Below are 13,587 nucleotides of genomic sequence, written 5' to 3'. Positions count from 1 at the left end.
CATATTGCTCAAATTAATCTTTAAGTTGTAACTTAAGTATCTTTCACAATATTTCTGTGCATTTTCCCTCACTGTTTAAATACACAGACCATCAGTGAGCAACTTTGAGAGTAAGAATATGTTGTTTAAATATAGAAGTAGGATGATAGTGCCAAATTCTGCCCAAATTTGGTGAGCAGATGGCAAAAACCCTCTTAAGGCTGGGCATAGAGAGCGTTTTAATAAATGACACCACGTTCCTCTCCTCGGTCCACAGATCCGACTGACTAATCTTTAATTCCAGCCATGCACTTAACCATCAGACAGATCATCCCTCTCTCCTCTAGAGTGTCTTCATACATCCATTCCTGCCCCTGTTACCCTGCCACTGTGGTAATTAACCTACAGCCATGACCTGTTATATTTTAAACCTGACCCTGAGTTTCATCTGCTTACTCTCTGTGTGACCCCACATACATCGTTTACAGCCAAGCTGTTATCTATTAAATATTGTATCTGTGTTTTTAATGAGCTTCTCTGTGTGTATGTGGTCATGTGATTGTATAATTTACAGCTGTAGGTGGGCAGGGAATAAAATGTTTTAATAATACAGAATCAAATGCCTTGTTAAATATTGTTCATGCATTGCAACAACTCTGTTGCACTCTTTTGTATAATATAGACCGTGGAGATTTAACAGCATGTTGGATGAATCTCACAAAAACAGAATAAACTCAAGAAATGCCTAAATCATATTTGATCCCAAAATTATAATTTAAATCAATAAATATTTTTTTTAAATATCATTCTCATTACTGTAATGCAATACAAATAAATAAATCCATGTATAAAGTATAGTTTGTAAAAAAAAAAAAAAAGGGGGGGGGGGGGGGGGGGTACATATATTTGTAAAGTACTGTTGTATTGTATTATTTATTTCACTGCCTTTATTTCAAGATAATTATTTTTAGTGCAATGTAGATTAGGGTGGCCCTTAAGTGTGCGGAATTTTTTTTTTCTGTTTTTCTGCAGCCTGACCCCCCAGAGTTGTTCCATTTATGCTAAAAACACACCAGAAAAAAAATGGGGCAAAAATATTAATATTTAGAGGTAGCTCAAGCACATCAAAGTTTGCTGTTTTTGTAGGCAATTCTACAAGTCAGCAAAATTTTTCATTCTAAAACGTTTAGCATTGAGAATTGTATTCAATACTATACACAGTTGGCAGAATGCATCAAATCACGTAGCCTATTACTTGATCACAGTTCAATGTGAGTACAATATTAATTATTTAACCAAATATATCTTATACAACATACATTTGACTATTGTAAGATAACTGATGATACGCATCTTTTCACAGTTTGCACAGTTCAAAGTCAATAGTTCAGAGTTTCTTAACACCAAGCAGTGTTGATTTCTTGGCATCTGGAAATTGTATTCGGTTTTGCTCAATGACTTGCAGAGCATACTGCAGCTGTTCTTCACACCTAAAGCACCCGGAATGTGACGCATCTTTCTTGGATGAGCTCAACACCACGTTCTGCGTGGTCGTTTGTTACCGCCAGACTATTGATTATTGCCTCAGCAGCTTTGAAATCATCTCTACTGTTCCATGATTCGGGATCTTCAGACAGGAATGCATCAGGTATACCCAGCATTGAAAACAGGTTTCTGCTGGACTTCGAGACAAAGTTGTCCCTCCCGTCACCATTGGGCTCCTCTGCTGCTTGTGAAGTGCTTAAGTGCCGACGACCGCAAATCATAGCCAGTAATGACAAATACTTGAAATAAGTCACAAAAGTGGCAAAATAACAGAATTTATGCTTCTGCAAGAAATGCATAGAATATATTTTGTACAAAATAAGTGTAAATGCAGAATTGCCATTAAATAAGCAAGTATTTAAATAGTTGAGATAAAATTAGGCAAGTGGTAATTATCACAAATTGAGCATAATAACTGATTATACAAAACTTCAACGTCATCGAGCCACCTCTAAATATTGTTCAAATGAGCTCATATTTTGCCTGAAATATTTTTTCATGTATTGTAACAACTTGAGAGGGTCAGACAATTATAAATCAAAACTTGAAAAATAAGGGCCACCTTAATGTAGATCTCAAAATACAATCAATAAAATACAATGAGCAATGAGCTATATAACAATGGATAGAACCAAGTCATGTTTTTTCGATAATCCACTTAAATGTAGAAAAGATCTATCACTACTTCCATTTCATTGCAAAAAAAAAGAAAAAAAAAAGCTAATTTGGATGGAATGTGTGTAATTGTCGTGAAAATAATTATCCTTAATTTCTTTCTCCATTTCTGCAAAATATAATTTTAAAGTTTTTGATTTTGGGGTGCGATGTGACCTGGACATTGACTGGTTTATACTTCTGCTGTTTAATGGTTGGATGCACAGATTTCTTGTTTTGTTCTTAATGATAGAGAGGTAGATTTACTCTAGTGAGACAGTAATAACAGAAGACAGAGTACCCCAGCAGAGCCTCTAATGACAACTTTGTGGAGGCCACAGTGCTGTAGGAAATCGCTCCATCCGGTCTCATCTACCACTGAGTTGTAATTGCCACACATGCTGCTCTGTCAGAGCCTGTTTGCCTCTCACACACTCCAAAGTGATTTTTTCTCTCTTTTTTTCTTCCTCTGTTGTTCATTTCTATGTCACTTCTCCAATTATAAATTACATTAGTCTGTGTACAGGTTGAGCATCTGTTTCAGCGCTGTTTGGTTCATCTCATAGGGAAAAGGACTGACCTGCTCAGAGGTACTTCAGAATTCAGATCACCAGCTGGTCTCCATATAGCGTCTAATAAGGGTGTTGCGTTGCATGGAACAGCAATGTGTTGCTTGCATGAATTCTTAGCTCTAGCAGAAGCCGCATGTGAGCTTGTGTGTGTGATATCTGCACAATGGTAACAATGCTATTGTGTCTCTCTTTCAATCGTATTTGCCAGGAATCTTACTTATCAACCGGCTTGATTCTCTCTGATAACTCAATCCCTTCACAAAATCAGTGAATAGTAATGTGATGGTCTCTCTTTTTTTTTTTTTTTCTCTCTTGTGGGAATATTCAAATGCCTTTCTCATGTTTGAGGATTTAATTTCTCTTTGGCTTGTTAGCTCTTTTAAACCGTGCCACTTGATTAAAACACATAAATATCAATTTCATATACATTTTGCTGATATAATTCCTTTATGCTCCTTTAGTTTAGAGTTAATATCTCTGCACTGCAAAATGAAGATTTGCGTTACATAAGTCAGCGTATCTGAATGACGCTGCTTCAGTATTCAGAGAATAAAGGTCCATGCGGCATCTGCCACATACTTGCCACTCACAGCAGTTCAGGGAGATCACAGGAAGAAGCTTGTCAGTTCCAAGTTACAATTTGCACTAAAAGTATATCTCAGAGATTTGCTCTAACACCATATCTGTCTAGTGCCGAGCTTTTTATCGAGACAGAGGGGATGTAAGGAGATAAGATTTTCTCTTCCTCTAATTCCCTTATTCACTTCGACTATGTCTTAAAGTGGATTGTTAACTATTTCTTACGCTTCAGAGTAAAAGAGAAAGTAGAGACGGTGAGCATTCACAAAGGGACGCTTTCAACTGCTGCGGTGCCACAGGTTCAGCTACTGCTCTCCTGGGATTTCAACAACACTTTCATTTTCCAAATTTACTTCATGAAACATTGTAGCAATTATAACACGTGAGCTGCTTTGCGAGCTAACAATAAAAGACACAATGGTAAGTGTCGCAATTTGCATACGAATAAGGAATGCAAAGAACTAAAACAGCATCAAAGTTCCCGGTCAGTATTATTTGATAAAGCTCCCAATCATTGTCGGTACTAATTCCAAATGATTGTTCCAAATATAGGCCTCATATTGGGGCGTGCGATCGTTTGAGTCCCCCACAGCTCCCCTCCCTTTTATTAAATTGGATTTTGAAAATTGAAGAGCAGACATAAAACAGCGGTTATGGCTAATCTCGCGTGGCAGTGTGAGGCCTGACTCGGGATCCTCCTGGTGAGGATATATATGAGCTAATCAAGCAGGCCTGTGCACGTGTGCACACACACTGGCTGATGAGGCATTATCAGTTCCTTGTGGGATCGTTTCTATCCGATGGTTCTCTGGTGTTCCACCTCACTTCGCCCGGAAATCTAATTAAAGGTGAAAATGAATGTGTATTTATAGGACCATATTGCTGTAAAAAAAAAAAAAAAATTACACATCAAAAACATATAACTGCTGCATATTAAATACTAATTAAATTATTTCAGATATTATTAAATTTAATATTTAACTTAATTTTTTATTTATATTAAATCGTTTTTTTTTTTACCTTTTTGGGTACAACGACTTGTCACTGGGGCAGTGACATTTAAAGGGTCAACTTTGCATCGTATTTACCCATAAATGGTATGTGTTAGTATCCTAAAGTAGTAATATGTACCATTAATATACTACTATTAAACTTTTAGGAGTAAATAAGGTACAATTGTGTCATTTTAAGAGTAGTACTGCCCCAGTGCAAGCTGTTTTGCCTCTAAAGGAACAATTGTTGCACTTTTTTTCTCTTCTGATAGTGTAATAAATTACTTTTACATTATTTCACCATGGAAGATAGTTATATTGCAACACTGGCCACACCGATTGTTTTTTCAGATGTTGATGTAATTTACCCCCTACATTTTCTTTTATTAATTAGCTTTAATTATCGCTAATATTAATAAGTTAAGGGCTCTTCTCACTTATTTTTGCAATACCAGCATAGATGTGTAAATGAAATGAAAATATGTGCTGCTTTATTTCCTGCATTTAAATTTTTTTGTGTGTACTATTATTTTGATTATTATTATTTATCAATGCATTGAGATGTGAGCGGAATGTTTTATTTAATTACTGTCAGCAGAAAGTGTTAAACTGCAGTCTCTTGCTCAGGCTGATTGATTCATGGAAAGAAGCAGTTTTCTTTGTATGTTTACTAGTCACAACCAAGATAATGCATGTGATGTAGGCAATTAAGCACCTAATTACAATTAGTTAAAGAGCAAAGCTTTTTTCCTCAGTTCATATCTTCTCTTATTTTGCCATAGTAAATGGCACAGGCTGAATGAACGAGTGCTTTGGCATTCACATGGATTTGATGAAGTTAATGCAGTCTGCTGTAAGGAACTATATAGACAGTATAAAAATGCAAATACTATGTATCTATTCATCCCCCCCCACACACTCTCTATTCAAGATAGAAGACTAGTTCCTGTTATGAATTAAATAAGCACCTAATTTGGATACAGGTTTGTATCACATCTGATTACGAATGCTTCTTTTGTATTGAAGATGCTGAACCTGTAAGTGATTCATTACTGAGGTGCTTCTTTGCTAAAACATTCAAATGAATCCATTCATCTCTTAAAGCATCTGTGGAAGAGTTTACTCATAAATACATTTTCAGCATTTTTCTCGTCTTTCTTGGAGCATAGAGCATCCGTGTAATGAATGGAAGGCTCTCTAAGTAACCTCTCTCAGGTCAGACGGAAAGTAGATAATAAAAAGCAGAGGAAAGGTAATTAGGAAAGTAAGTGGGTTAATGCGCTTTGGCTCTGAATTGCTGCGGTTAATGTTAATGAGAGGAGCCGGAGAGACTCTAAGATCCCTCATTGCGCAAATGAATGTCACCAAGTGCACAAAATGGCCGCCTCCAAATGGAAATGGAGTTCACTTGTTTTGTTTTTTTTACAGCTCATTTTTGTCGCCAGCACCTGCAGAAGGTACCTGGCTCCATTTAGATTAATGCGGCTCCCATGCTGGTGGCATCTGGACCGGCTCTTCCTGTGTAAACAACCCAAAGTAGCTCCAGTCTTCACGTCCAATCAATCTCACTTATTCCCAATGATATCTGCGGACAAAACGTGTCGACTTTCATATCTCTTTGTGTCTCTTCTTTTAAAACCCTCAGTATTCACGTGGCATGCAGACCTCTGCTAGTTATATAAATAAATGTGGTGAATGTCTGGGTGTTTGTGGACTGCTGCTATCATTTTCGATTCTTTGAAAACGCTTGAAGCGGCTCTCTGAGATGTGTGTTTGGAGAATAGATTTGAGTGTTCTTTTGTGCAGGATGAAGACAGGACTTTTCAAATATCTGTTTACTGGGCAGGCATCAGGCTTGTCGGCGTGCTCCATGACTCTCCCAGCAGAGACTTGATGATATATTTATGGATTTTTCACTCTTTTCCCTGGCCTTAATCAAAGTGCAGGCACTGAACATGTCAAGGTTGTGTCAAACCTTTTCACCGCTGAGACACTGCCTTGTCAGAGCGAGGTTTAAGCGTAATGAGAGACGATTCGTTAGCGCCAAGACGCCCATGGCTCTTTTAGTTTTTAATTCAGGGAGAAAATGTCTTATGTAGCTGATACTACTGCTGTCGGTCGGTGGTGGGGAATACAGTTATGGTAAGTGGATAGATTTATCTGTTTGTGGGTGTTTTTCTCTGTTCGGTTGACACAGGCTCCAGTTAGGAGGGAAGCCACATTTAGCTGTGGCATTGATTTTATAAAAGGTTGCACAGTGGGAAGTAGGTAGTCTGTCAACCTACCTTCTCGCCATGCACATCTCAAGATTCAAAGTAATTGAGCTTCCCTAGATGTTTAGTTATTGTGAAGGACACAGTAGTCAAGTGCGTCCAGCCAGTTGCATATCCATCATCTGAAGCATTTTTACTACCGAAAAGATTTTAGATTTTCTCTCTCTGGCTTGTATTAAAAAGGAGCTGCTATTTGTGTGTAAACTATGTGGCTCGTGAAAGGCTTGTTTTTTTATATTGAAAGCAGCTTTCAGACAGATGATGCCTGGGCGCAATCCACATTTCCATTTGTACTTGTGTCTCTCTGCAGCTCTGTGGCGCTGAGAAGGTACAGTGTTTTGAAATTAGATATCAGCCTCCACAGTGCTGGACTAGAAATGGGGGAGGAAAAAAATAAAGTGACAGTAAGATCGGTGGATTGACGGGTTGATATAGTTAGCTTGACAGATGGTTCTACATGAATATGCCGGTGGAACAATGTTTAAAGAGAGCTTTGAAAAGGGGGAAGTGGAGGAGAGGAGCGATGGATGGATGGATGGATGGATGGATGGATGGATGGATGGATGGATGGATGGATGGATGGATGGATGGATGAGTGAGAGGATCGGGCAGGTAGAGGCTAGAGGGAATTATGAGGAACTGGTTGTAAGACACTTTGATATTCACACATTGAAGCACAAACACATAGCTTTGGGCGTTTCATCAGCTGTCAGTGCCCAGCCGGCTTGTGTGCAGTTATCTAGGGCATAAAGGCCCTCGCTTTCCCTGTTTCTTTCTCTTCACTTAACGTACACAAAGCCAGTAGGGGAATTTTTTTTTTACTAATTGTCCACCATGTTGCCACATCATCACAGTAGGCACTTTACATTAATTGAAAAATACATATTTGTAACGCATTAGAGCCACAATTGTCATGTTTTTTTGTAAGAAGTGTGATGTTTAATAAAATCATGCACCTAGCATGAGAACTAACTAGATTTAAACACATTAAATGCCTGTAACCCCACCAACCTCCCTACAATTTTGTTCATTTTTATCTGAGGTTTTGACCTTCTCAACTGTGTCCCCCCAAAAAACTTTATTTGTTGAATTATATTAAAATATGTTCAGTATAATTATTGCAATATTATATCAATATGTGTAATATTATGTTGTTGAACTTGTATTCATACTCTAACTTTTGTACACTAAATGTTAATAGTCTAATAATGGATGTATAATAGTATACACTGTTAGACTTTTTATCGTATTTTTGCGGTAACTTACTGGCAGCACTATTGCCAGTAAGTTACCGTAAGTTCCCCTTTACAGTAGCTTACTGTAAATGTGTCTTACGGTATGATGCCCTTACCGCAATTTAATTTTACAGTAAGATGCCCTTACCGCAATTTCATTTTACAGTAAGATACCCTTACCGCAATTTCATTTTACAGTATGATGCCCTTACCGCAATTTCATTTTACAGTATGATGCCCTTACCGCAATTTCATTTTACAGTATTATGCCCATTTTACACTTTTATTATTTATATTTTACATGAATGCTATTTAATTTAATAAATTTCAAAAAAGTGACTTGAGTCCATGTGCATCAGCATATTCTTTATTCACTCTCACAATCAATTACATCCATTTTATTTATTTATTGTGATGCAACATTAGGCAAGGCAGTTTTATTTATATCGCACGTCATACACTTTGGCAATTAAAAGTGCTTTACACAGTAAGGAATTAAAATAATTACAAAATTACAAAAAAGGAAAATTAAAGTGCCCCTATTATGGATTTCTGAAAATGACCTTTCATGTAGTGTGTAACAGCTCTAAGGCCTCGTTTACAAGTGAAATGTAACCCAATTCTGATTTTTTGCTCATGTGTGACACAGATCAGATGTGTTCTATGACAGTGTAAACAGGAAAAAAAAAACACATGCATTCAGATATTTCAAGATCGGTTTCAGGCCTCATTCATATGTGAAAATAAATCAGATATAAATCAGATATGTGCCAATGCGACTGTCAAGTAAACAGGCTGATCGGATTTTCTGAGGCATTAGGCTACTTCTCCGCGGTTTAATGACAAGAGCAACCCCGATGCGCGTCTGCAAAGGGACGGATGGCCTGTCGAAACGTTGTGTCGTCATAGGAGAGGAATGTGGACAAACGTTGACACAACATATCAAAGGTTGGCTTGCTCATCCTAAAATTTCGGACCCACTGCTTCTCGTTAAAGCTCGCCACAATATGCTCCTACCAGTCCTGAGATCTCTCTAGCACACAATAACTGAAGCATATGCGTGCACTGCAATGATGGCACTTTTCGTCCTCCTCTGCCTCATAATCATGGTGATGTTTGGCGAACTTCGCATATATCGCAGAGCTATCATCAAGCATATTTCGCATTTGTCCATCTGTGTAAGATAATTGAACCCTTTAAGCATGCGCAATGTTTCAGATAGTATGGCAATTGTAAACACCTGAATCGGATATGGGTCACAATTGAAAGAACATGTAAACCGACGGTCAAAAAAAAAAAAATCAAATATATAGCCAACAAATCAGAATTGGGCATCAAGACCTGCAGTGTGAACGAGGCATCTGAGGCCTAATCGTTTTTCAAACGAGTCATAAGCCATTTAGTGGTGACGTCAAGACGGAACATTAGCATATTGCCGACACCAGGGAAAACTTGAACCCCTTCAAACACTACAGCTGATCCCTGTGGATGCTGGATAGCATCATGTTGAGAAGACGCTGTGCTGTACAATGTGACGGTAAAGCCAGTTTTATTTTCACTGCCCAAGGATGAGCATGTGAAGAATCAGTGGTTAAAGTTCATCTTTACCATGATATCATTGCAGTTTAATCCTAAACTTTTGCTGTGTTCCCTTTATTTCACTGACGACAGCTTCTCAAATCTCGGAGTTCAATGCAGGATTCGCAAACCGCTTGCTTTTGAAAGATGGTGTTCTAAATAATTAGTTTTGAGTTTTATATTGTGTTGGTCTCCTGCTAACTGGCTAACTCACATTATCACTGTCTTACTTAAAGGGTTAGTTCACCCAAAAATGAAAATTCTGTCAGTAATTACTCACCCTCATGTTGTTCCAACCCCGTAAGACCTTCGTTCATCTTCAGAACACAAATTAAGATATTTTTGATGAATCTGAGAGCTGGATCACTCCTCCATAGGCTTCTAAGGGATTGGAACTTGCTGGCCCAGAAAATGTATTAAAGACATCGTTAATATAGTCCAAGTGACTACAGTGGCTCAATCTTAAGTTTATAAAGCGACGAGAATACTTTTTGTGCGCAAAAAACACACAAAAATAACGACTTTATTCCACTATTCGCGTACAACACAGAAGCGCTGCGCAGTTATACTACGTGAAAAAAACTCGAGGCCCAGAGAAAACTAAATGAATAGTGGAATAAAGTCGTTATTTTTGTGGGGTTTTTGCGCACAAAAAGTATTCTCGTCGCTTTATAGACTTAAGATTGAGCCACTGTAGTCACTTGGACTATATTAACGATCTCTTTAATACATTTTCTGGGCCAGCAAGTTATAATGTCTTAGAAGCCTATGGAGGAGTGATCTAGCTCTCAGATTTAATCAAAAAATATCTTAATTTGTGTTCCGAAGATGAACGAAGGTTTTACGGGGTTGGAACAACATGAGGGTGAGTAATTACTGACAGAATTTTCATTTTTGGGTGAACTAACCCTTTAAATACCTATGCTAATCAGTTTATGGGCCAGGATTATCTATAACTGTGTCTATTAATGCAGTGTATCACTAAGAAACGTCCTGCTTGAGTCGTCCTTGTGATGGAGGTTCGGGTTGAATAACTAGTTCTTCCAGTGTTTCATTATTGTACTTGCGTTCGGATTGATTTGGTAAAATCGACGTCATTGTTTGTTACTGTGTTTAGTTTACAGTGTAGGAAGCCTCAGGACAGCTGATGTTGTTATGGCAATGGGTGTTTTTGTTTAAGACGCGCGCTGTATGCAGTAAACCAATCACAACAGACTGAGCTGTCTGGCCAGTAGCATGTGGAAAGGAGGGATTTAGAGAGATTGATTCATCTGACGAGCCGTTTAAGAATCTTTGAAAAAATGTGGTGATGTGCAAATGTATATTATGAGAAAAATAAACCGTTTTTTTTACCTTTGATGCATGTAAACCTGTTGTAGGTAAGTGTTGTAGTAAATAGCATAATAGGGGCACTTTAAAACAGTTATAAAAACAATAAAAAAAATTTACAGTACAGTTATAAAATAAATTAAAAGAATAAAAAGATAATATATAGATACATTTCTCATCTGGCAATACACCGGTGTATCATATTTTTCTCAACTCCCAGTTTTACGCTGAGATTTTCCCATGGTGATTACACTGTGTCTGTGGTGTTCTTGCGGCACGCCTAAGAAATCAACTTATCCAAAAAAACTGATTTTTCCCTAAAGTCGTACATGAGAAGCTCTAGGACTGACTCACGGGGTAACCTCGGGTTCACTGCCCCATCAGTCCGCACCCCAAAGATTTGTCCAGAAGCTCTAGGAATGGAATCGATCCAGTCCGCACCCCACAGAACCTCGAGTTTAATTACACGTCAAACTCACTACTTCACCACAGACAGAGGTCGTCAGCATGGTTTCATCTCTCAATTTCCCCAATTTAGTAATTTATGTTTGTCTCTTACCCAATTGCATTTGAGTTCAGTTTAGAATCAAAAGGAGGATGCAAAAAGAGAACTGAATTCATAACAAATCAAAGCAGGGATCATGACAATACGCAAAAAAAGCATCCCAGCTGGTCTTGACTGGCCTCCATACCGGTAAACCACTGATGGCTGATCTGAAAAAACAACAACAACAACAAAAAAAACAGAGAAAATGTGTGAGAAATGGTCATGAGTTTATTTAATCTAAATTTGTTCATGGACAGACGAGGAATCAACTTGTGCAACAGAAGTTATTACCAGTCGAGTTAGTTTAAATAGTATAGCTTTATTGCACATCCCTTGTTAGGGAACTCTATTAATTGCCTGAATGTACAATTACGTTAAAGGTACACTGAGTAACTTTATGGCCCTTCAAACTTAAATCTGAAATAGAAAGCTTTTGTAACATTACAAATGTTTTTACTGTCACTTTTAGCTCAATTTAATGCATCCTTGCCTTGCATCCTTATTCATTTCATTCAACAACCAAAAAAAATAATAAATAAAAATAAAATACTGACTGAACAGTAGTGCTTTCTATTTCAGATAAATGCTGTTGTTTTGAACTTTCTATTCAAAGAATTCTGAAAAAAAAGTGTACAACTGAAAATAATCAGAAATGTTTCTTGATTCACACAAGTGCCCCTAAAAAAGTTATGCTGCAAGTTCTGCATTACAATATGTTAATCACATAATGCATCTGATAGTTAGTCAAAACATACTTACAAAGTCAAAGATGCTCAGTGCTGAGGCTCTTAAAAGAGCCTTTGGGCTGTTAGCTCCTGTTGACAGGGAAAAGAGAGAAATAGAAGCAAGAAACATTATTTTTCAGCAATGATTATTGGCAAATGACTATATGTTAAGAACATGATAAATGACAGATCTAGGATGAATGCTAGATTGATCAATTTCACAATCAGATGACAGTTTTACCAACAATTGTCATAGAATTTAAAAAAAATTATATTTTGCAATGAATATTTTTTAATTAGTCGGCTTTTACATTGCTTTAAATGCCTTACTATTTTAACATGTCATATTTCGATCCTGTGCAAAGTGAATCCAGCATTTATACGTAGCTGTCACATCTCTTACATCGTGTCTACATTTTGTTAATGAGAGTTTTCGCGAGCCTGCATAATTCGGCACTGAATAAAAACTCCTGCGTTCTCCAGAGCGCGAAAACAAATAAGCAAATATGCACTGGAGCGTTTGGCAGATCTGTTTCGCCAATATATTATAACAGTATCAATCGAGGCTGCTCTTTCTTGCGTTTGAGAACTCGCATAGAACCGGGCCTGGGGCAGAGAGAGCGCGAGAGAGTGCCTTTGAGAAAACGCGCTAGGCCAAACTTACCTCAAAACGCCACACATTTAACTGAAGAGGAAAATATGCCATAACTGGTCGTAAAAAGGACAGAAAACCTTTGTTTGTGTAAATATTAGATTGGGTCCATCTACTGGAAAAGGCAGTCAGTCAATTCTATGGCATTTAATGGGATATTAAAGCGGCAGTTTCGAGGAAAATTTGACTGTCCTGTGAGCTGTTATTAAAAGCCTATTCGATTTTATTATTTACTTTCTTCATAAATTTAGCTATATTTAATTGATATTGGTAATGGTTTACTTTATAAAAGTAACTTATAAAATAAATGTGTTCAGTAAAAAGTACTTACCTCAGAAAAAAACCCAGCTGGCATCTAGCGATAGCGATCCACTCTCAGCAGGGACGTCCGTTATGAGCGCGCACTCGACACGTGACGTCACACAAACCTCAGTTTACATTCTGCCAGGTTGTTGCGCGGGCTTTGCAACAATTAAAATTTTGTGAGGTGTAAGCAAAGTTTATATATATATATATATATATATATATATGTTAATTTAAAATATAATAAAAATACATTTATATAATTTATATTGCCTGTATGGGAACCAGTTGTGAATTTTTGTGTATATATATATATATATAATTTTTATTTTATTTTATTTTTTTTTTTTTTTTTTTTGTTATTGGACAAAATGCTCATATAAAAAATTACTCTGGTCTCTCACTAAGAACTCATTTTAATCCTTCCATCAACGTGTTTTTTATTTTTATTTATTTATTATTTAACTTTTAAACATCCAGTGTTTGCATAGCTTAAAAATAAGAATGCAGATTCATGATTTTCATCTGCAGAACAAGATGGGGGAAAAATTATCATATAATATAAAACATTATCATATGATATTTTAATATGCCTAAAACATTAATACAATATGCATATATACA

The 13,587-nt window shown here is 37.0% G+C and overlaps 1 protein-coding gene across 1 annotated transcript in view; it reads left to right on the top strand.

Moving 5' to 3' along the window:
• The window catches only part of diaph2 (diaphanous-related formin 2), a 442,308-nt gene that overhangs the window by 351,978 nt on the left and 76,743 nt on the right, over positions 1-13,587 (top strand). The window lies entirely within an intron of this gene.

Source organism: Leuciscus leuciscus, assembly GCF_965113295.1.
Source record: "Leuciscus leuciscus genome assembly, chromosome: 8".
Classification (NCBI taxonomy): domain Eukaryota; kingdom Metazoa; phylum Chordata; class Actinopteri; order Cypriniformes; family Leuciscidae; genus Leuciscus; species Leuciscus leuciscus.
This window is presented reverse-complemented; position numbering and strand designations above follow the sequence as displayed.